At 33.4% G+C, this 23,154-nt stretch overlaps 1 long non-coding RNA gene across 1 annotated transcript in view; it reads right to left on the bottom strand.

Annotated features, from left to right (window-relative positions):
* Nucleotides 1-16,647, bottom strand: part of LOC140598475 (uncharacterized) — a 43,151-nt gene extending 26,504 nt beyond the window's left edge. The window contains exon 1 of the long non-coding RNA XR_012000900.1: nt 16,343-16,647. This is a non-coding gene — a long non-coding RNA (uncharacterized lncRNA). The remainder of the gene's footprint in view (nt 1-16,342) is intronic.
* Nucleotides 16,648-23,154: the final 6,507 nt, after the last annotated feature.

Genomic DNA, 23,154 nt, shown 5'->3' with positions numbered 1-23,154 from the left:
TAATTAAGGTTATTTGTGGTCATTACAATGGGCCCTAATCCATTATGACCGGTGTCCTGAAATTATCTTGTTTGTTGACATCACACATTTCTTTATGCAGTATACTACACACATACTGGCATATGTAAATATTGTGAATTGAATTTTGAGGGTAGTATAGGGAAGTATACACCTATCAGGCAACCTTCTTAAACAGTAACATCTGAAAAAGGTTTTCTGTGGCTTTTTGGAATGATGACAAATTTCAGGATCTTGGAATAACTGAGGAAAAATCCATGACAACACACTCAGCTCTGGAAGCACAACTATTATGGGTAAATATTCCAGAGTAAGGAGTGCTATCTTATTCATACAACTGTGTTTTGTTTTACATTAGAATTTCTAAACCAAATCTCAATTACTTGTCTTTCCAGGCTGACTGATTCTTTTCAATTTCTTCTTGATATTCAGACAGATGGGATCAGTTATATTTCTATTCAGTTATATTATATTATAATATATGTGCTCCTAAAGGTTATCCTACTATGCACAGTTGTGCACAGTGAAAAATCGGGTGGGGGCCAAACCATCAGAAACATTATCAGTGACACATGCAAAATTGAGAGTAATGTAATAAAAATGATAGCACAGATTTATACATGTTAACAGTTAAATGCATAAATATGATAGATACGGCATTTCACCTTGAAAAAGCCCTTAAATTTTTGAGTGCCAGAGAGTTGTGTCTTTCTAGTTGTTATGAAAAGGTGGTAGTAGGGTTATCTGAAATCGGAAGGAAATTGTAATGTCTGATGCCCATGGGCAGGGCTTATTGCACATACAATGAACTGTGGTAAGTGGAAGATGTTTGTATGTGCCCGTGTCTGTGCATGCTTGTATATGTGTGTGCTTTTATATTCCTAGAAGGCTCAGTTCTGCTGGGTGCATTTTTATTTGATCACCAAGTGGTTCTTGGATATGAAATCACACATACACAAATTTGAAATTAGCCTTGTGCTCAAAATATTCCCTAGTATATCAATACTGTTAGAGCAAATTCCTGTTTAAAGAAAGCACTGTAGTAGAATGACCGTATATAGAAAATCGTTCATTTTTAAACATTAAATAATGTGTGTGAAAAATGTATTTATGGGAAAATCTCTTTGAAAACAAGATGATAAAAAGATGGTATCTATTTAGGTTAGGGTGAGACAATATAAAAACAAAAGGAAGCGGTTCATATAAACCTGCCTATTCACTCAAACTATTCCTCTTTATCTTTGACTTCTTGTTTCACTTTAAAGAATCAAAGTTTGTCAGTTTTACACTATCAAGTTAATTTATATAGGGAAAAAAAGGCATACTAATGGAGAACATCCATTTTTCAGGAAAAGAAGTTGAGCCTTTATCTTCCAATAAATAGATACATTTATATATGTATTAGTTAATGTAAAATGATTTAATTTTTTTCCTTTTTAAACACTTTTGGTGGATACTGATCGATACTTGTGTCCATTGGGTTGCCTAGGTGGCTCAGTTGGTTAACTGTCTGGCATCGGCTCAGGTCTTGGTCTCAGAGTCCTGGAACTGAGCCCTGTGTTGGACTCTGCACTCAGCAGGGAGTCTGCTTCTCCCTCTCCCTCTGCCCTTCCTCCCTGCTCATGCTTTCTCTCTCAAATAAATAAAATATTAAAAAAAGGAAAAGTATTTGTGTCTATCATACTAAGTTAGATGTCTTGGTATTGTGTAGCATAATTAGCAATAGTAGCTCTTTGTAGCAAATACTCCTCAGTCTTGGTAAAGAAATCTCAACAAAACTTTATTTTTGCTTCACACCCCTTTACAGGGCAAGTTGAATCACTATCCTTGGTGGTACTCCTCCAGTTAGTGTATTTAAATTCTCTAAAATTAGATAGGTAATTGTGACCTCTTCCATCTTATGATACACAGTTCTTATAGTCATTGAAAAATGGGGAAAGGGAGGGTGGTGGTGGTACAGTGGTTAATGAGGGTATCCTGGTTCCATGGCCTGAAAGTTCTGTACATCTCTTCCACCCTCATCTCATTAGCTAGGATTCATTCAGTCAAAGGAGTTTAATCTAACTAAAATGGGAATGAGAAATACCATCTTCTCTGACACCTAATCACTATCACAAGCCCCTAGAGAATTTTGTTACATTTTATTTTGTGTGTTCAACCTTTCGTTTGATACAAAGAGCTAGATCTTCCTAAAGAGAAGAATCGTAATTTTTTTGACAGCAATACCAAGAATAGTAACACTGATTTATTCATTCTTAAAATGGAATAGTCTTTGTAGCATACAGATGTCTTCCTGTACTGATCTATAGAATGTGGAAACAAAACTTTCACTTTATTTCAAAATAATAACTAATAATTAAGACCAGGGAGTAAGATATTTTTTTTGCCATTATTTGTTTATAAAAATTAATATATACATGTACCAATAATTTCATTCATAATGAACAGGAATGGTAGTACACTATAATGCTTCTCATTCGTGTGGTTTAGTACTATCAAATGGTAGTTTAATATATTATCAAATAATAGTTCAATAATTAGTGGTGTTGAACATGAGTGGGAAAAAGATCCCTGGGTAGACACTAGCCAAAGAAGTAATGAGCAGGAATGGGAGTAGAGGAGGATAGATCTCAGTGTAAGCAAGTGATGATGTACTGGCATGTCAAGTGAACTACTTTGGGTGTTTCTGATCTCTTTCACCAATAATGTTGTTGGCCTCTATGCCATTAACATCATTATTTAATCGTACTTCTGCATTTTAAGTCCAGAGCCTATATGACATAAGTTTTAAATTTTTATTTACTCAGCAAACAATCTGTCCTTACTACGTGCCAAGCACTGTTCTGAGACTTTTACAATTCATTTTCCTAACTAATTCTCATAAAATCCCATTTTATGTTGTGATAACCACACTACCACCCCCACCATCACCACCCCCACCACCATCATCAACGTCATCATCTCTATTTTATAGATGAGGGAAATAGTACCAGTTTGTATTTTCAGAAGTTAAACCCAGATAGTTGATTCCAGAATTTGTCGTCCTAACTATTCTACTATGTTGCTGATTTTCAGAAGTCTCTAGTCTCAATCCTCAGACCATTTTTATGGCTTTGGAATACTAAATGATTTAATCCAATTTATAGACTTCCAATTCATAAGTAATAACTTTTGTTCAGTTACTCCATTTCTATTTTCTAGAAATTAAAAAAATTGACTTTGTATTAAGCTACCCTTGTATAGATGAACTAGAACCTACTTAGTGAATTGTGTTTATTTTTTCATACAATATGTATTATTATATTTTAGTTATGTTAAAATACAGTATATTGTATATTATAGTGTATTGTACATTATTGTATATTATAGTGTATTATATATTATAGTATATTGAATATTATAGTATATAATATATTGTAATATGTAGTATACATTATATAATATACACTATTGTATATTATATAGTGTATTATATATTATAGTGTATTAGTGAATTACTTAATTTTTAATTTGATTATTTAATTTGTGAATACATGCTCATTAAAAAAAGAATAGAATATTCTCCTCTTGATACTAACCTTAGTATATTTTAAGAAAAATTCTTTGCTGGTTTCTTAAAAATTAAAAAAAAAATGCAGATTTCAGTCATTTTTTGGATTTACAAAGTCATAAATAAGAACAAATAAGTAAGTAGAAATAAAATATTGGAAATTTTAATAAAGTCCACTTATACTATCATTGATTTCTAGTTTCAAAAAAAGTAGCTATCTAGTATTAATACATATAATAACAGTATATATGTATATGCCACTTAAATTATGCTGATCTGTTTTAAGAACTTTCATATACTAACTCATTTAATTATTACAAAAATCCTGTGAAATTGATGCCATCATAATCACTATTTTTTCAAATAAAAAACATAGAAGATTGGATGGGAGAAATAAGTTGTCTGAATTTACAAAGCTTGAAACTATTTCCTCAGGAAAAAATTATAGTCTTGGGTTTTTATTTATTAGTATTTATATTTTGCTCAAAATTTACTATTGCTTCCAGGATTTCTAATTTTTCTAGAGTTGCTTGAAGTATTATATTAGAATTCTTTTTTGTTTCCAATATCTATGTGTTTTTTCTCCTTTCCTGTATTTTTCATTTAATCAGACTTCTAAACGTTTCATTAAAAAAAAAGTTTTATCAATTTTACTGGTGCTTATTACAAAGAAAAATTATGGCTCATGTATACAATTTACAAAGACACTTTGAAATTTAGAGATATCAGGATGCCTGGGGGGCTCAGTGGTTGAATGTCTGCCTTCAGCTCAGTGCGTGATCCTAGAGTCCTGGGATCAATTCCCACATTGGGCAACCTGCATGGAGCCTGCTTCTCCTTCTGCCTGTGACTCTGCCTTTCTCTCTATCTCTCTCTCTCTGTTTCTCATGAATAAATAAATAAAATCTTAAAAAAATTTAGAGATATCTATGCACCAAATAGCATACATATTCTTAATATAATAAGGACAATAGGACATGTAAGAAAATTTAACCTAGTGTATGCTAATTTTTAAAACATTTTCTAAATTCAAGGGAAATGAAGTGATAAAAAAATAAAAAGTATGGATAATCTAAACTGGTAAAAATCATATAGATATATGTATTAAAAGCTGTAATTTTCATTAAAAAATAAACATTTTTGGCAAATAGCAATGGAAACTCATGGAGATTTTCTGTATACTAAAAAGGAAAACAGAGCAATTTACTAAGTTTATTAAATTAGAAAAAAAAATATGAACAGCATTCTATGGCAACTTTGGGTTAAAAACCAAAACACACACAAGACAAAACAACACAAAAACTCTTATCAAATACATCTTGGACAGCGGCACCTGGGTGGCTCCTTTGGTTATGTGTCTCCTTTGGCTCAGGTCATGATCTCAGGGCCCTGGGATGGAGCCCCACATGGGGCTCTCTGCTCAGTGGGGAGCCTGCTTCTCCCTCTTCTGCCTGCCACTCTGCCTGCTTATGATGTCTTTCTCTCTCTGTCAAGTAAATAAATAAAATCTTAAAAAAAAATCTTGGCCAAAACAAATTATAGAATTTTTTGAAATAATCATATTGAAAATATCATATATTAATGTATGTGTGAAAAAGATAACTCAGTACCCAGGAATATACTTAAAGCTTTAAACACTTAAAGTCAATACCAATATTATATGTATTAATTATTTTATGTACATTATATATTACATTTACATTATGTATATATGAAAAAAGTTAAGTGAAGAACAACAATGTAGACAGAAAGAAAAGAAAGAAATGATAAATACATTTTAAGCAGATATCAATGAATTAGAACACAGTAGAAAGAAATTTCAGGGGGAAAAACCCAGTATTTAAAAACAACTTAAAAAAAACTATGAGCTCATCTAGTCACGAAAAAGAAAGCACACATATTCAAAATAAGATAAAACAAGGAGAAAATAACCACTAAAAGAGGTACAATTAATCATAAGTAATGTGATTAATTGGTGCCACCACATTTTAAAATAAATTTGGAAGTCTGAAGTATACATTTTGGAAAATATTTTATCAGAATTCACAGTAGTGGAGGTATAGTCTAATGGATCTATTACCCTATGAAAAACAAAGTTTTTAAAAAATAATCCCCAAAAAGAGCAGAGTAGGATATTTTAGATCATTCATCTCAGTTTGTTAATGGCAAAAAATCCCACTATGTTTACACCATTTTTGAGAGTAGTTAATGAAGGAATCCATATAAATGAATGCCAGTTGGAATTAAAACAGCAACCAATGTCTCATATTAATATAGACATAGAATGCCCATATGACTCTCAAACACAATAAACTGCATTTAAAATTATCACACATAATCAAGTAAGTATATTTCATGATTTAAAAGATTAGTAACTATTAGGTTATTAGAAAACCTATTAACATAAATATTCAGATGAATTAGTAAAAGAATAGAAATTGCATAGTCTATCTCAAAGATGTGGAAATGTTAATTTAATCTGTGCCTCATGACATAACCAGACTTAACTAAAAAATGAAATATTTGAATGTAAAAAATTTAAACCAAAATTACTAGATGAATGGGCAGATGAAATTTTTTCTAACTATGATTAAAAAATAAAGCTACAAAATAAAAGGTTAACGAATAAGAAGCTTAGAAAAAGTATGTACAGCTTATATTACTGAAAAAGAGAGGGAGAAAGACATATCCTCTTGAATATATAGAGGACTCCTAGGAATTCAGAAGAAAAAAACCACTAATAACCCAGTAGGAAAAGACTAAATGAGTATTTTTCTTATCCCATTGAATCAGGCTTGTTACTGCAGCACATAAGCAGTGGTTTAATATGAACCGTGAAAATATCTCTTCCTCATGCAAGTCTGTTTTGGGTCGTGTGACTCTCTAAACCATTTTGATTATGTGATTCAGGGATCTGCTTGCCATCAACATCTCTCATCTCAAAGTGTTGTCTCTAGAGTTGCCTCTAGGGGAGACAAAGAGATGAGCCGTTCGCACTGACAGTAGGCTAGCTGACACAGGAGGTGACCATGTAGACTTAGCTTCTGCCTTGGCATCTAGCGGCCTGCAGGGGTGCTTTAAACGGACACCGGCCTCCTCTTGCCAGCAGGTACCCAAAAAGCCTGAAGAAGCGCTAGCTAATGTAGGTTTCTCACGTGACTATAGCAGACCTGTGATAAACAGTCTCCTCCACCTCCCAGCACCTTCTCCATGTGCACTTCTTAGGTAGGACCCCCTGAAGCTTATGAAAACCCATTCTTTTTGGTTTGAATTGACTTATCTAGCCTAGCGTGGGAACCTCAAAGCACTCTACCTTGGGTCCTAATCGAATCACATGCCCTCAGTTGTGGGCCTTTATGCCTGCACCCTGACTTCACCTGCCCCTGTGGTTCCTCCAGGTGTGCCATTTATTGTCTCTGAGACTCTGTGAGTCAGAAAATTATTATTTCAATTTCTCTTGTGTTTTTTGTTGAGTTGAGGCTCACCATCCTGCACAGTGTGTTTCACTTACAAATTTTAATTTAATAAAATCATACAGTGACACAGATCTCCTAACCCTAGAGTTCGTTAGAAGAATGACAAATAAATGAGAAATTATTGAATCATTTTGAAAATCTAATGAAATATTTTTTCACACAGGTATTATCAATTGATATTAAATCCAATATGTTTGATGAGGAATTCAACAATTTTCTCAAGGGAGAAAAAATTACACCTTTCTAATAAATTTGTTAGGACACAAATAATGGAACACAAATATTAGTTTTTCTATGAGCAGCATATGCATAATATCACGTGAGATGTATTGCCAAAAATGTTTCACTTGGATTTAAGAATGCTGGCAGATACAAATTTTGCATAGTAGGTAATAGAAGTGAGAGAAGAGTAGCTAACTGAGTCCATGAGTACAGATTGTAAAAGTTCTGGAACATGGTAAATTACACCAGATCAAGTACCTGCAAAGAAATGTATTTTTCTAAATTAAAAGAGACACAATGACAAAATGAAATGTTGTTCTGAATAGGATCTTTGTTTAGATACATCTATTACAAAGGAAAGTTCTCAGTATATTAGATAAATTAAAACACAAATAATAATATTAAGTAATTATTAATATTTTGTTAAATATTCCCTTTACATTCACATATTCTTATTTTAACACATTGAATATTTTCATTACAAATTATTTTATATCTAAACATTAGAAGTTACTTACCTGAATATCTCATAAAAATGTTTCCATTATTTTTTGATGCTAATTTTATATCATAATCTCAACAATTATACAAAATATGACAGTAACAAGTTACTCAATTCAAAGTATATAGTTTGTCAAGATAATTTTCTTTTTCCCTAAGTATATCTATTTAAAATGTTACAGAGTTTGGAGAATGTAAATGTAAACTCTTCATGACACTGGCTAAAGAATGAATGATTAAATTAGGAATTCCTATTGATGTTTCATAGAAATTATGTCACATAAATATATAAAAATATGTGTATATTCAAGCAAGCATACTATTCAGGGATATTGAAAATTGATGGATTATTTATTATATCATTTTTTTCAAAGTGAGGACATCTGATAATCACATAGTGATTAAAAGAGTTTTCTTTAGTTTGTGCATATATGTGTTATTCAGATAATACAAAGGAAAACACTTTATGTACTAAAAGACAATCAGGATTATTCTGTTCAGCAGAAAATATTCTGTTTCATACACAAAAAACCTCATCAACAATCTGTTTTCTTGTACCTTTGAGAATTTTGATTTCCTTTTTCAGTATTAAATTGGATAGCTTTATGAATATAAAATGATAGTGAACAGTTCTTTTAAAAGGACAGTCTAAGGAAACTCGGTGAGTTATCTCATTCTAATTCAAATTTTAATCTGGGAAATCATGTCTCCATGAAATTCTGTTTAATATTTTTTTTCTCCCCAGTTTTTTTCAAAAAACAGATGACCCCTTCAGGAATAAAAAATAATTTAAATATGGTTAAACTTTTTTGTTGATTATATCATATAAATGTTTTTAAATGTTCACAATAATCACCATTTTGTGCAGATATATTCTATCTTCACTAGCACTTTACAAGTGTATCCTTCATGAATAGTATAGACATTTTACTAAATACAAGTGTTGCTGTTACTAATAGCAAGCAATGTAAAAATACAGTAGACCTAGGAAAAATGCCTGCTTAACAGTTCCTTAAAGTCAAAGCCTACCAGCTTAATTTGCACATGTTTTGAGTATACCAAGAGAAATAACATACAAATATTTAGTGTAACATTCTGTACTAAATGTTTTAAGTGTATTATTGCTTAATATCTTAACAGTGGTTATGCATTATTGTCCTTCCTTTATAAATGATACAGGTGAGGCAAAGAAACTTTCCCAAAGACATATTGTAGCAAGCCAAAGGATTTGAGACTAACCCTGTAATGTCCAGGGTGAGATGTACAGTAGAGTGGAGTACTGAAAGTTGCACAGTACTCAAAAGGATATTTTCTTAGATATTTTTTATCTGAGTAACTGACAAGACAAATATTGAAAGAGAACTAAAAAAAAATATTTACTAGCTTTTATCTGTTGCTAATTTTTACATAATACTATATAGAATATTTATATTTTAGATATATTCGGTTGAAGGTAGTACTGCGTTAAAAAACACATTTTGGCTTAATAAATATTGTATAGTATTTGTTTCTTCATTCGTGTCAATAAGGGGAAAATCAACTAAGAAAAATAATGAAATATAGACTTATATGTTTTGATTATTTCATTCTATGGTTGTCTTTTCTCATCATAAAGCTTATCTTTAGTGAAAAGGGTGTAATTTCCACTTTAAAAAATCATGTACATAAACAAACAGGTTGAAAGTTTTAATAGAATATAAGATGTTGATTAAGTTAAGCAGCTTTTTCAAAGTCAAATAAACATGGTAGATTATACATATCATTTTATTAGCTTTTACTTTTTATTTGGCATATCAGTTCCAGAATGATTGTTCACAAGCACTTATAATTTCATTAATTTTAATATTTCACTTTCATGCTAAGTACAAGTTAATTTCTAGAAATCATAGACTGTTTTAATAAGTGTCACATAAATATAGATTTTATTGAATTATAATTATGTTTTATAAATCCTAAATCTGTTTCCAGAAGCGTAATTGCATTTTCTTTGTCTTCAAGAACTTCTACGATTATTATACTTCTTATGAAATGGATCACTACTATTCAGTCTTCGTTTGTGTTGATTTTAAATGTATTTATTTATGTGTGTGTAAGTATATGCACATAAACATATACATAAACATCTGTTTCTTTGCTTCTAGCTGTGTATATGTTAATATGCTCTTAATTCTTTTTTTCTCCTTTTCCGTGGCTTGTCTTATTTCTACACATTCAGTTCTTTCCCAGAAAGTTACCATTTTAACAATGTGAAAATATTTCCCTAACATTAAATAGATCTTAGAGGGGGGAGAAAAATGGTAAATGTCAGGAGAATTTGGCATTCACAGGTAGCTATGAAGGTAATTCTGTATGAAATATTAAATAAAGGAGATATACTCAATATTATATATTGAAAGAAGAAACATGTAAAGCCCACATGGAAATAAAATACTATCAGTATAATAAAAAAGGGACAAAAGTCTCTAGGAATAAAACAATTATGTGTAATAAGAGGTATGCAAAGCATTTTCAAGAACTCTTATCTTAAAATCAAAGCAAGTGGAATATACTTTAGTGCCTCTCAAAACTATTTTCTTCACCAATATTTTGAAGTGAAAGAGATGAGAAGTTTAGCCTCTACTGTAGCAACATTTTTAAAGTGTAGAAAGAAAATATGTGTGTATGTAAGCCTCACTTTTATGATAAGTGTTATTTCTGTTTAATAATATTTATGATTCTTAATTTTTCCTAGAAATGGGTTTTTTTGTACATGTATCTTAATCTGCTTAGAGAAACACAACAATCTTTGAAAATCTGTTTGGTCAGTATGTAAACATAACAGTTTGTATTTTTCTGTTCATATCTTCTTGGAAGTGTATAAACACCAGTGGTTAGTTAAGTGTAGAAAAATGAGTGAGGAAGCAAAAATTTTCAGAAGTTACCTTCTAAATCTCATTTGCCTAAGCACCTTTTATCCTGTTACTATGCTTGATTTGAAGATCAGTAATAAAACCAGTTAAATGTTTTGGGATTGAGTAAGGACCATTTAGTTTCTAATTTTTGAACTCTTCTTAGCATATGAGATGGTTGACCATTCTTCCCTTGAAAAGCTTTCCATCATTTCTCTGTTTTTCTCCTTCTTTTTTTAGTTACTGAGTCTCATTCTTGTATGATAGCTGCTGTCTTTTGATCTATCCCTGAATTCCAGAGGTTTTAGGCAGTGCTGTCCATTAAAACATTTTGTAGCGATGGAAATGTTCTATAATCTGTGCTAATGGAGTAGCGGTAGTCACGTGTGGCTATTGAGCTCCTAAAATGTGACTAGTTCATCTAAGGAAGTAATTTTTAAATTTTATTGATCTTATTTAATTAAGAAAATAACCACAGATGACTAGTGACTACTGTAATGGACAACATGAGTTTAGAGGTAATAACTTGTCATTCCTAACTTTTCAAATAACACACATTCCCAGGTCATTTAATTTATTCCCATTGCTTATTAAACACTTATTTTTCTATTGAATAATTTCCAAACTATATCTTCAGGTAAGATTTTGCCGCAATTTTATTTTTTGACACTGCAAGATCCCTCCCCCACATCTTCTCATTCAAAAATGTCTATTACATCTCCAAAATCTTTTTTTAAAGATTTTATTTATTTATTTGTTTGTTTATTTATTTATTTATTTATTTATTTATTTATTTATTTGAGCTTAGAGAAAGAGTACACACGAACTGGGGAGAGAGGCAAGGCGGGGAATAAGCAGACTCCCAGCTGAGCAGGGAGCCCAAATGTGGGGCTCTATCCCAAGACCCTGGGTACTTAACTGACTGAACCAGGTACCCCTCCAAATTTTTTTTTAAGTTACTCCAGCTCTTTCCTTTATTGTCATTACTTCATTCAAGTTGTAACAATCTACTATCTAAGTGAGAGTAATGGAATTCAAATAAACCTTCCTGATCATAGAATTGTTTTTATAAAATCCATCTCAATGATGTGAGAATTAGCTGTTTATTTTACAAATACGTTCACCAGATTCTTATACCTGAAACACCTCACTCACTCTTTATTGTCATTAGAATATAACTTCTTGATATGTATTAATTTGTTTTTTTTCTTTTTCGCTCTAGAATTCAGCCATGTCATTAAATGCCATCTGAAACACTCAGAGTGAAATTCTTTCAGTTACTAAAGCATGGCATACCATGGACTCTCACACAGGATCACAGCATGATTTGGAGGGCTCGGCGCAAAATGAAAGAGTGTGGTAGCCTTCTTCAAAAGCCAGTGAACAATGCCCACTGATCGTATTAACATATAAACATTTTTCCTTTCTTCTAGGGCCTCTCTCTCAATCCATCATGATGTTTTTCATTTGCTATTTAAAATCAAATTGCCTCACCCATGGGCATCTTCCTTTCTTATGATTCCACTTTCCTGTGCATAGAGAAATAACCAAGAGATTGGAAACTCCATGCCAGGACACATACCTGGGTTGGTGATGGGTGACAGGCTGACTTCCACCAAGCAACTCTGGGAATGTCTGTGTCACTGTTACTCCATGGCAGAGATGGCTGCTGTCAGCATGCTGTGCACCTTGGCTGCAGGGGATTGTCCCCTTGCCAGTCCCGATCCTTCCTGCATGAAAGCCCTGGCCCCCACCACAATCTAAGCGTGGAGAATTCACTGGTTCAAGGCTGTGAAAGGGAAGCTAATTGAGGTGTCTTGGACTCTGGATAGGGAAGTAGCATTGGGAGCCCACATCAAATGTTAACATTGTCTCAGCAAACTTCTCTTAAAACACAATTCAAATACCAAATTATTAAACATTTTAGAATGATAATGCTAGATCACTAATAGCCAATTGAGGGACCTTTTAAGAACATGTCCCTGAAGCCATCCTTGCTTTCTTGAGTTTCCAACTACCTGGAATACTTATCCTCTTCCTTCCTATAAACTCCAATACTTATTGTAAAATTTGCTCTAGCCATGCTTTTTTTTTTTTTTCAAACGTACAGGTTAATTAATCTATGGTATATTTTTCAGCTAGCCTTTTCAAAGCCTCTCTGCATCTCTGAAGCACCTTGTGGCATTGACGTAGTGATGATATAGGTTCTGGGATCAGAATAAACTGTCTGGGTTCAAATGACAGTACCCAGATTACTGACCTTGTGATGTTTTATAAACCACTCAGTTTTTTAGTGACTCAATTCTGCACCTGCAAAATTTGAATCATAATTGGATATCATCAGATACATTATTATGACCTTAATTAAAATATTATATAGTAATGCTTAGGGCTAAAACAGGACTGGCATGGAGTAACTGCTCACCGTATATAGACTAGCACTAACAATAATGAGGGTGATGATTTCCTTTACTGATGTAACTTTTAACTTTGAATTGCAGTGTTCCATGCATGTGTCTTTTTCCTTTGGAAACGAGAACTAAAAGTAAAGACAGGACTGTTTTTTCCTTATTATATATCAAACACATAGCATGTAGTATATATATTTAACAAATATTTCTGTTAAATATTTGTTACATAAGTAAATGCATGCATAAATGAATGAGAATTTTCAGGGGACTTACAGGTGTGACTGATTAAATTGTTTAGTAATTTGCATACTTAGTCCTTTATATTTCTAATAAAGCATTTAATTTTCCTGTCAGAGAGAGAGAATAAACTATTAGATAATCATTTGTTGTGTACTCATCACACACACATACACACCGACACTTACACAAACACGTATATTGTTTGGAGGTTAAATGACCGCCTCATATTTGATGATTTACTGGAAGACCACACGAGATTCTATATAATAGTAAGTTATACTCATGGCCAAGGTTTATAAAAGCAACAGATATTAAGCAAAAGCAGCAGAAAACAAATGCACATTGAATAGAGTCCAGAAAGAAGACAAAGGCTTCCCACTTCCTCACCTAAGGCTACACAGAACATTCTTTCTAGAAGCATACTACAGGCATATGTGTGGAATGTCTCTGCTTAGAGAAACTCACTGAAGTCTAAGAATCTGGGGATTAATTCAGGGCAGGTCACATAGACACATGGTGTTATACTCTCAGCCATAGCAACAGAAAGTCAGGACCCCCAACAACCAAACAAAGTAGGCATCATCAATCTTGAGGTTTGTACAAAGCAAGCCTGAGAAACTGGTACAGCACGGTATATTGTTCCAGTTAAATAACGAAATCATCAATCACTAGCATTAAGAACTTTCTAAAGGCCACGTTCCCAGAAGTTGGCCAAGGGCCAATCATGATTCCAGGTTCTCTTGGAGATATGCAGGGAGTGAGCAATCATACCTACTATATTAATTTTTTCCTAACATGTAAAGAAATAATTGTTAGTATAACAGCAAAAGGCTTAATATAGTTGGAATTTTTTTTGAAAGTTTGGAAACTATATAAGGATTTTACATTTGAAAATATCCTAATCACAAAACCTAAGAGGTGGTTAGCACTTTCAATGTTATTTTTACAGGTATGTATTGCTAGGTACAGTTTTAGTCATATTATCAGTTTTGAAGGCCATGTTTTATTAATATATGAGTATGTCTTCAGATTACTGACAGAATCATAATTTTCATTTTAATTTCTATATTAGTTCGATTTAAAATAAATGTGATGATTGCTTAACTTCTTATGTTCAAATTATTTTTTAGTTTTATAAAGGCTACTGTATTATTTTTTTCTATTTGTGGTAATTTCTATAGTATATCTTCAGAGAATAGAAGATCATTGGTAAACCTTCACACAAATCTAATAAAGTCTGACTTAGACTTTGGGTTCCTGGTCTGGCTTACAAGAACTTGGAAGTCCTCACTCTTTCCTAATAATGCTAATGAGTAAAACTTTGGTCACAAGATCAGCAGTAATACTGCTTTTTTTTAGAAATGTAAATTCTTGGGTCTCACCCCAGAACAAATAGGCAGACACTCTGGGGTGGAGCCCAGCAATCTGTATTTTAATAAACCATCCTGGTGATTCCAGTATAGGCCAAACCAAGCAGTTTGGGCAACTTCAGGTCCTCAAATGAACAACCAGTTCTTAGAAAAGAAAGGAATAGGAAAATCTAAAATAAATACTTTTTTTTTTTAAAATCATGGATTTCCAGATGAAATATAAAAAGGAGAGAGATGGGAGTTGGTTCATATGAAGTTATGTGAAGGTATTAGGATGAGTGTTTAGGGCAGTTCCTTTTAGCATCTTGATTAGATAGGTACCTAGCTATCTAGCTAGATAGGTATGTAGATTGGTATGGAGGAAAAGAGAGCAGGACAAGTAGTTTACTGGCTTCTTGTAAGTAAAATACCAAGAACTACCTATATTTCAGGGCTCAAACTGCATCATCAGGTTATCTTATTTTCTCTTATTTATACTTTTCTCTCTTTTGTGTTGGCTTTAATTTCCGGCAAGTTCTTTCTAATGTGTAAAAATGGGCCTCAATAAGTCCATAGTATTTATCATATACATCAGTACCCTCCAGATTTCTCTGATCACTGCTGCTTAAGACATGTGTTCAACCCTGTAGAAACCACTGCTCTAGAGAACTGGAATTCAAAAAGACTGCTGTGACTTCTATGTCCATTCTTTTTTTTTTTTTTTTAAGATTGTATCTATTTATTTGAGAGAGACCAAAACAGAGCACTAGCAGGGGGAGGGGCAGAGGAAGAAGGAAAGCAGAGTCTCTGATGAGCAGGGAGTGTGATGTGGGGCTCAATGTGGGGCTTGATCCCAGGGCCCTGGGATCATGACCTGAGCTGAGGGCAGACGCTTAACCAACTGAGCCACCAGGTACCCCACTTATATGTCCATTCTGGTATTGGCTATAGTTGACCATTTGACTGACTGCCTTACCAGAGTGATGTGTTCTGGGAGATAAGATAGCCATGGGGAGATAATGAGCAAAATGCAGTGCTACAGATAGCTGTTTTATAAGAATTGAGCAAATACATTTGTCCTTTTGGAAATTTTTGAGGTAAACTAGTAGCATATGAGGCAAATAGACTTAGTTCTAATTCATTCTTGGCACAAAAAGTTAACTGGGTTTAGTCCCAGAAGCTTAAACAATAATTTGGAAGCAGTCTGACTCAGCAGCTTTTATAAACTTCTTTAGGTGGTGGGACAGGATTCTGAACTATTGGAGAGAATTCAAGTAAGATAAAGACTAAATAGTGTCCATTCAAATTAGTGACAAAAACCATTGGTGACCTTGGCAACAAAGCTACGATGGATTGACAGCAAGAAAGCCAGATGGCAGTGCATTGAGAAGTGTGAATGATAAATGAGGGAACAGAGACAGGGGGAACAAAATGCTTTTAAAACATTACATCGTAAAGCAAAGTTAATGAAAATAGCAGTTTTCTCAACCTACAGAAAATATAACAGTTATTATCACTATGTTGTAGAATTACAAGTAACTATAATTTTGTTCATATTTTTCATACATTCTAAATTAGCTACATTGAACATGTATTATTTCATAGTCAGAAAAAAAATAAACATACTTTTAAAAATAAACAGACTAAAACCCTGCAATGCTATAAGACAAAAATACATCAAACTCACAATCCAATTTCCGGCACAGTACCAAATAAGGTGAACATCTGGATCTCCTGAAGCAAATGGAGAGTTGTGTGCTTGGCCCTGTGGCTGCACAGAAGTTCCGGTAAATTCACAGAAGAGTTCAGGTTTATACCCTGGAGCTGTTATGGCAAACTGTACATCTAATTGACAGCTTTTCTGCTGAAAACATCAATAATCATTCATTGTGGGCTCTAGATTCTAAACAAGACTCTGAGGGCTCATTTCAGCAAGTTATAGCTTTGCAGGTCACCTTCACAGATTTATATAAGGATCTTACAGTGGAAAGGACAAAGTAGAAGGGTGTTTAGGGACATGTTCTTATTCTCTGAAAACCTGAGCTAAAGCTCTGCCTTAAAATAAACACACACACACACACACACACACACACACACACACACACCTAAAAAAAAAAAACTTGCTATCATTTTCCATTTGTTCTTAGCTAACATTTACTTAGTCAACCACCTATGGAGTCATTGGTTGTTTAGTTTTCCACTGCCTAAGAGTGTAACACAATGACAGATTAAAAGCTCAGAGAGCAAATTATTGATATAAAGATATCTTGATGGATCTTTAAATTATTTTTGCTGTTGTTTCTCTAGTGAATATAGTTTGAAGGGTTACCTTTATTGCCAGAGGCTGGCACACATTTGAGGAACTTAGTCCCTTTATTGGGAATATCTAGACCTGCATTGTCCAGGAGTGAAAGCCACCATCTATCTGCGATTGTTTAAAGTTGAACTAGATATTAAGTTATCCAGCCAGTCTAAATACATTCCATGTACTCAGTAGCTGGATGTGGCTGGTGGCCACCATGTATTTCCATCATCGTAGACAGTATCCTTGCATAAAACAAGCATAGAAACCTTCTTGAAATTAACATAAGCTGAGTAGGAATGATCACGTTTGTATTAAAAAAAAAAATGGCTGTGGCAGAGACCCTACTAGGGTTCCTCAGACCATCAATATTCATTTATTAACTGATTTCCAATAATCAAGACTCCACTTCTCATCCTCCCTTGAAGTTGAACATACCAAGTGATTAAATTTAAGGTGAACATACCAAGTGATTAAATTTTAAGGACTGCAGATAAACAGTAGTGCTTTTTATTGGCTTGGAGGAAGCTTCTTTTTTTTTTTTTTTTTTTTTTTTGGAGGAAGCTTCTGAAGGAGAAAGCTGGTACTTGGGCTGTTACTACTGCTGCCTTATCAACCTGGGATAGAGTAACTGAAAAAGAAATAGAGCTGTATCATGTTTAACCACTGTATTTTAAGTCTTTATAAGTCAGACCCAAACCATATTATAAGGAATTTTGTGTAGTTGTACACATGGGTTTCCATGATGGTCATTAGAGTATATATTGCTAGGACCTGGGTCTTCCTGGCAAGTGACTGTAAGAGATGGATAGCAGGTAACTGCTTTTTATCTTCAGAGAGTTGTACAGATACAGCCAGTTACCAATTCGCGTTTTTTTGTTGTTGATTAAATAAAAAATGCTATGGTTAATGAGAAAACAAGTACATCTAACTTTATAAACCCAATTTCTTACAGCTTTATCTAGCCACATGTGCACTTATGCCTAATGATATGTAAAAACAAAAGTACTACCCTTTTTAAACCATTCAGTTTTTCCATATAAAAAGGAACAGAATTCCTTTTGCATTTTTATCTTCACTCTTTTTCCTGGTATGATTTGAAAATGGTACGTAAAGGTGGAGCCAGCCCCCTTACAGTTATGAAAAGAAATTGTATGTTAAGAAGAGCAGAGAGGGAGGCAATGTTATTTTTTGAACAGCTGTAGGTCACAAACTGTTGAACACAGTGAGAGAAATCAAGTTTTATTTGGTCAAACCACTCTAGTGATATCTGATGTATGCAAATAAGTAAAATGCTAAACGATCCAAGGGTTCTGCAGAAAAAGCTCTAGGTATGACAAGGGCTCAGACCCTTAATATAGGGCCATCTAACTATTTCTAGGATCATACATGAAGAGGGCAGGGACTCGTGAAGAAGCAGGGATACGCCAAGCCTGTAATGACATTTCTGGTTTCTGCTTACTCATTAGTAACTGAAATGGTATTAACTGTTCTTCCATGTGGTTATAGTCAAGCTCTTAGCCAAATATCTTCAATGGGTGATCTATTTCTGTGCTTCAGAGACTTCATTTAATCTCCTTGACCATATCATGATTTAACATTTTGCTTACTTGTGTACTTGAGCGCCTCTAGAAGATTTCACCAGACATTGAATGTACCAGATTTTTCTTCTGTTTCAAATCAAATCCCTTTTATCCATGAAGCTCTGTAATAGACGTATCTGAAACAGGCTTGTATAACTTATCTGCTGGTTAAAGTTTAACTCCCTCTGCTGAAGAGAAATAGAAACTTACTATGGCATCCTGAAATGACACAGAGAAGGGGCTGGGAATATAGAAAATCTGCTGTGTCATTAAAACCAAGGCTGATTATTCTAACATATAAAATAAATACATAAATATATTTGGCATGATTTATATTTACAAAATTATCCTACGAATTTACTTGACTTCTGTACTCTAAAATGCATATATTATACCAACAGTTTGTATATTATTTAAATTTTGCCTGTCACTTCCATAGATTTAAACAATTATTCAATATCATTTATCTATTTTAAGTACCTTTTGATAGGTGCTAAAAACACCCCCCACCCTCCAAAATTAACTTCAACTTCACTTTCCATAGGTTACCCAGATATGCAACAGATTTTTTTTAAAAGGTTTTATTTGTTTATCATGAGAGACACAGAGAGAGAGGCAGAGACATAGGCAGAGGGAGAAGCAGGCTCCCCACAGGGAGACCAATGTGGGACTCGATCCCCTGACCTGGGATCACGACGGGAGTCTAAGGCAGATGCTCAACCACTGAGCCACCCAGGCATCCCTGCAACAGACTTTTCAACAAGGTTTATCAAAATATTAATCATTTAATACATTTGTGAGAATTTAATTTAGACGAATAATATTTAGTCATAAAAAGCATAGCTCTAACCCAAAATATTTTATTCCAGTTTAATGTACAGACAGTCATTGTATATTCAGGACATTGCCATAGCTGCTCTATTTAAAATAATGGTTCTAGGATCCTGCTACAGTAATCTTTGCTGAGAGTTATAAAAGGTAAAACAAAAACAAAAAAAAACCCAACCTAATTGTTTATAGGTATCAGAAACAATTAGCATAACCAGGAAATTCCAGGAATAAATAAAAATATGATGACAATTTGGACCCTGCATTCAAAATAATTGTTCTTTCCAGGGAACTTTCTGATTCTCATTATAGCATAGAGACCAAACTAAATTGGGCACCAAAACCTATGGCAGAGTCTTTAGACTAGGTAAATAAAACGTAGATACAGAGATACCAAAAAGCCAGTACACGAAGACACAAGTTTCTGAAGAACATAAAGCTACAGATAGGTAAGATTTTATCCTGCTTGCAATTTCCCCTTGATAAAATCATTTACACTAAGCAATACAGCCCTTGGAAAGTTGTGAAAGCTAAGGTAGTGCATGTTGCTTAAAGGATAAATGCTAAGCTTCATGTGCCTTGGGCAATAAAAATGTGGGCTCACAGATTTCTAAGAAGCCTAGAAAACATAATCTAGTCATTGGAATACTTTTGAGACCCTTTATGTCTTAGGCCCTTAGGATGCAATTCAGTAATTTGGGCCAATCTGGTAACATATCACCCTCCTCTGGTTTTCATGATCTCCCTATAAACTTATCTCAAATCATTATAATTGGAAGATAACACCATCCAGAGAGTCCGTACTTACTCATTCACAATTTGTGTGGTCAAAAATTTATCAAATGTGATATGAAACACTACCAATGAACATACATCTCAGGAAAAGACAGCAGATATCAGAATACCATAAATAGATTCTCAAGATATGTTATTAAATCCAGATTAAAAAGTAAATACAAATTATATTTTCAAGAAAGGAAATTGCAAAAGTAGATAATTTCACCAGAGCATGAAGTCAATTTTTTAAAAGCTAATAGAACAATATCCAAAATACCGTAATGCAATATAGATTGTAAAGTGTGGCCTAAACTGCAAATAAGACCTTGGAGAAAAGAGAATAAGTCAGGAAATATGTAATAGAAAATATAAAGATGCAAGCACATAGGGTGGGGCAAAAAGGGAAACATAACAGAGATTAAAAGATATGTCAAAACAGTGAAATATTCTTACATGCGATAACTGAATTCCCAGGAGGAGAGGAGAGAGGAATAGAAAGAGTCTGAGAAACAATGAAAACTAAACCAAATGAAAAAACAACCTTCTGAAATATATCACTCTATGTTTTCCTGATTCTCCACAAACTCATGGAGTTTGAATATAAAAACTGCATCAAGAAAGAAAATTTTTTTTTTTTTGGTTTTCGCAACAAATTACCACAAATTTAGTGGCATAAAATAACAGAATTTTTTTTTTTTTTTTTTTTTTTGTCTCTCAGTTCCAGAGGGCAGCAGTCTAAAATTGATAGGCCAGCAGGGTTGTGCTCTCTCTTTGGAGGCTGTGGGAGGAATCCATTTCTCACGTCTTCTAGCTTTGGGTGGCTGCCCAGCATGTCTTGGCTTTCCTTGGCTTGTGGCCACATCAGTCCAGTCGTGGCCTCCATATTCACATCATCTTTTCCATGTGTCTGTGTCAAAACAATCTCTGTCTCTCTTCTATTAGGATACATATGATTGCATTTAGAGTCCACCTGCATAATTCAGGATAAATTCTTTCTCTCAAGATCCTTAATTTAATTTCCTTACTTGCCAGAGAAGATATTATTTACAGATTCTAGAGCTTAGAAAATGAATTATATTTTGGATGATTGGGGGAGCATTTTTCAGCCTACCACATGCATAGTAATACTACTATGGAAAGACTTAGACAAAGAGGAAATCTTTATATCAACCAGAGGAACCAAGACATGGTACCATAAAAAAAAAAAAAAAAATAGCAGTAAGAGCAATAATCTTATTTTTCAACCTAAATGTTATAAGTAATAAGATGATAAGATGAAGTTGTTAGTATACTTAAAAATCAAATACCAAACCAGAATTCTGTAACAAAGGAAAATACCCTTTACAAGTAACAGTAAAGAGAGTCATGACTAGATGATAAGAACTAAGATACTCATCAGCAAAGCAATCCTAGTGGTGCCTGTGTGGGTCCCTCAGTTGATTAAATGTCTGCCTTCAGCTCAGGTCATGATCCTGGGGTGCTGGGGTCCAGCCCTGCTTCCACCTCTCCTCTGTCTGCCACTCCTCCTGCTTGTGCTCTGTCAAATAAATAAAATCTTTAAAAGAAAGGCAAAGCAATCTTAAAGGAAATATTAAAGTTATTTAGGCAAAATTTAAAGTATATCACATAGCTGAGCAACAGGAGGTAGTGAAAAGCATAGGACACATAAAATGCGTGGATGCATTTAATATGATTAATTGTTACTAATGCTATGCTGGAGGATTAAAAATATATTGTATTAAAATATATGACAATGATATCATTATTGGTGAGAAGGGAGTAAATAAATGCAGAATATTATGTTCTTGTATTACTTGGCTGGAAGAGCCAGGCTTTGTATGCAAAGTAAAAGAACTGATTTAAGATTCAGTACCAAAAGTCAAGGACTCAGGGTATATGGCTAAAAGTAATGTATAATTATCATGTTAATAGAGAAAATGGGACAATAAAAGAAAATTTTTAAATTCATGATGGTCACAAAAGGAAAGAAAATGAACAAATCTCAGAAAGGATAAAAAGGAACAAATACTTTTATGATAGATTTGAACCTAAATGTCCGTGACTATATTAAGTGAAAATGTACCAACTGCTCTATATTATATTTCATTATTGCTTGTTATTATTTACTCTTTCTTGCATCAGGCTCTTATCATGTGTCTTCATATCAGTCCACTACAGATAGTATTACTTGCTCCACTAATGAGCAGCTTGGTCAGGTGGTGGTGGTGTTTTTTTAAGGCAATAGAATGGGAATCTAGGCCAGTGAGTCTCTTCCATGTGATATTGTAACAGTGGATACATGACACTTTGTCAAAACCCATGAAACTGTACAACATAAAGAATAAATTTTCATACAAACTATGGATTTTAGTCAATAAGATCATATTACTATTGGTTCACCAATTGCAGCAAATGTACCATACTGATGCAAAGTATTAACAATGGGAAACTATGAGGGCCAAGGGGGAAGGGAATATGTGGGCAGTCTGTATTATTTACTCAATTTTTATGTTAACTAACAGAAATTTAAATAAATATTTAAAAAATAAAGCTTACTTGCTCTGGAAGAGAAAAGAAAGTTAAAAAGGTAATATTGAAATAATTTTATATACTCAATGAAAGAATACTACACAGCACGTTAAAACAAAATTATAGTTACAAAGAATAAAATATATTTCATAGAAACTTATAAAATGAAATAACTGCATTATATACTCTTTGATTCAATTAATATAAGTTTAAGCACAAGCAAAATAAATCAATTTTGAGGGAAGCTAGAATATGTTAACTTGAGGTGAATATTGACTGTGATGTCAAGAGGCAGTCATCCATGGTCCTGCAATTATTTTTACCTTCCCCCTTTAAGGTTTTTTTGTTTTTGTTTTTGTTTTTTAAGACTTTATTTATTTATTTATTCATGAGAGACACAGGCAGAGAGAGAAGCAGGCTCTCTGCGTGGAGCCCGATGTGGGACTCACTCAACCCCCGGACTCCAGGATCATGCCCTGG

Source organism: Vulpes vulpes, chromosome 4, assembly GCF_048418805.1.
Source record: "Vulpes vulpes isolate BD-2025 chromosome 4, VulVul3, whole genome shotgun sequence".
NCBI lineage: Eukaryota > Metazoa > Chordata > Mammalia > Carnivora > Canidae > Vulpes > Vulpes vulpes.
This window is presented reverse-complemented; position numbering and strand designations above follow the sequence as displayed.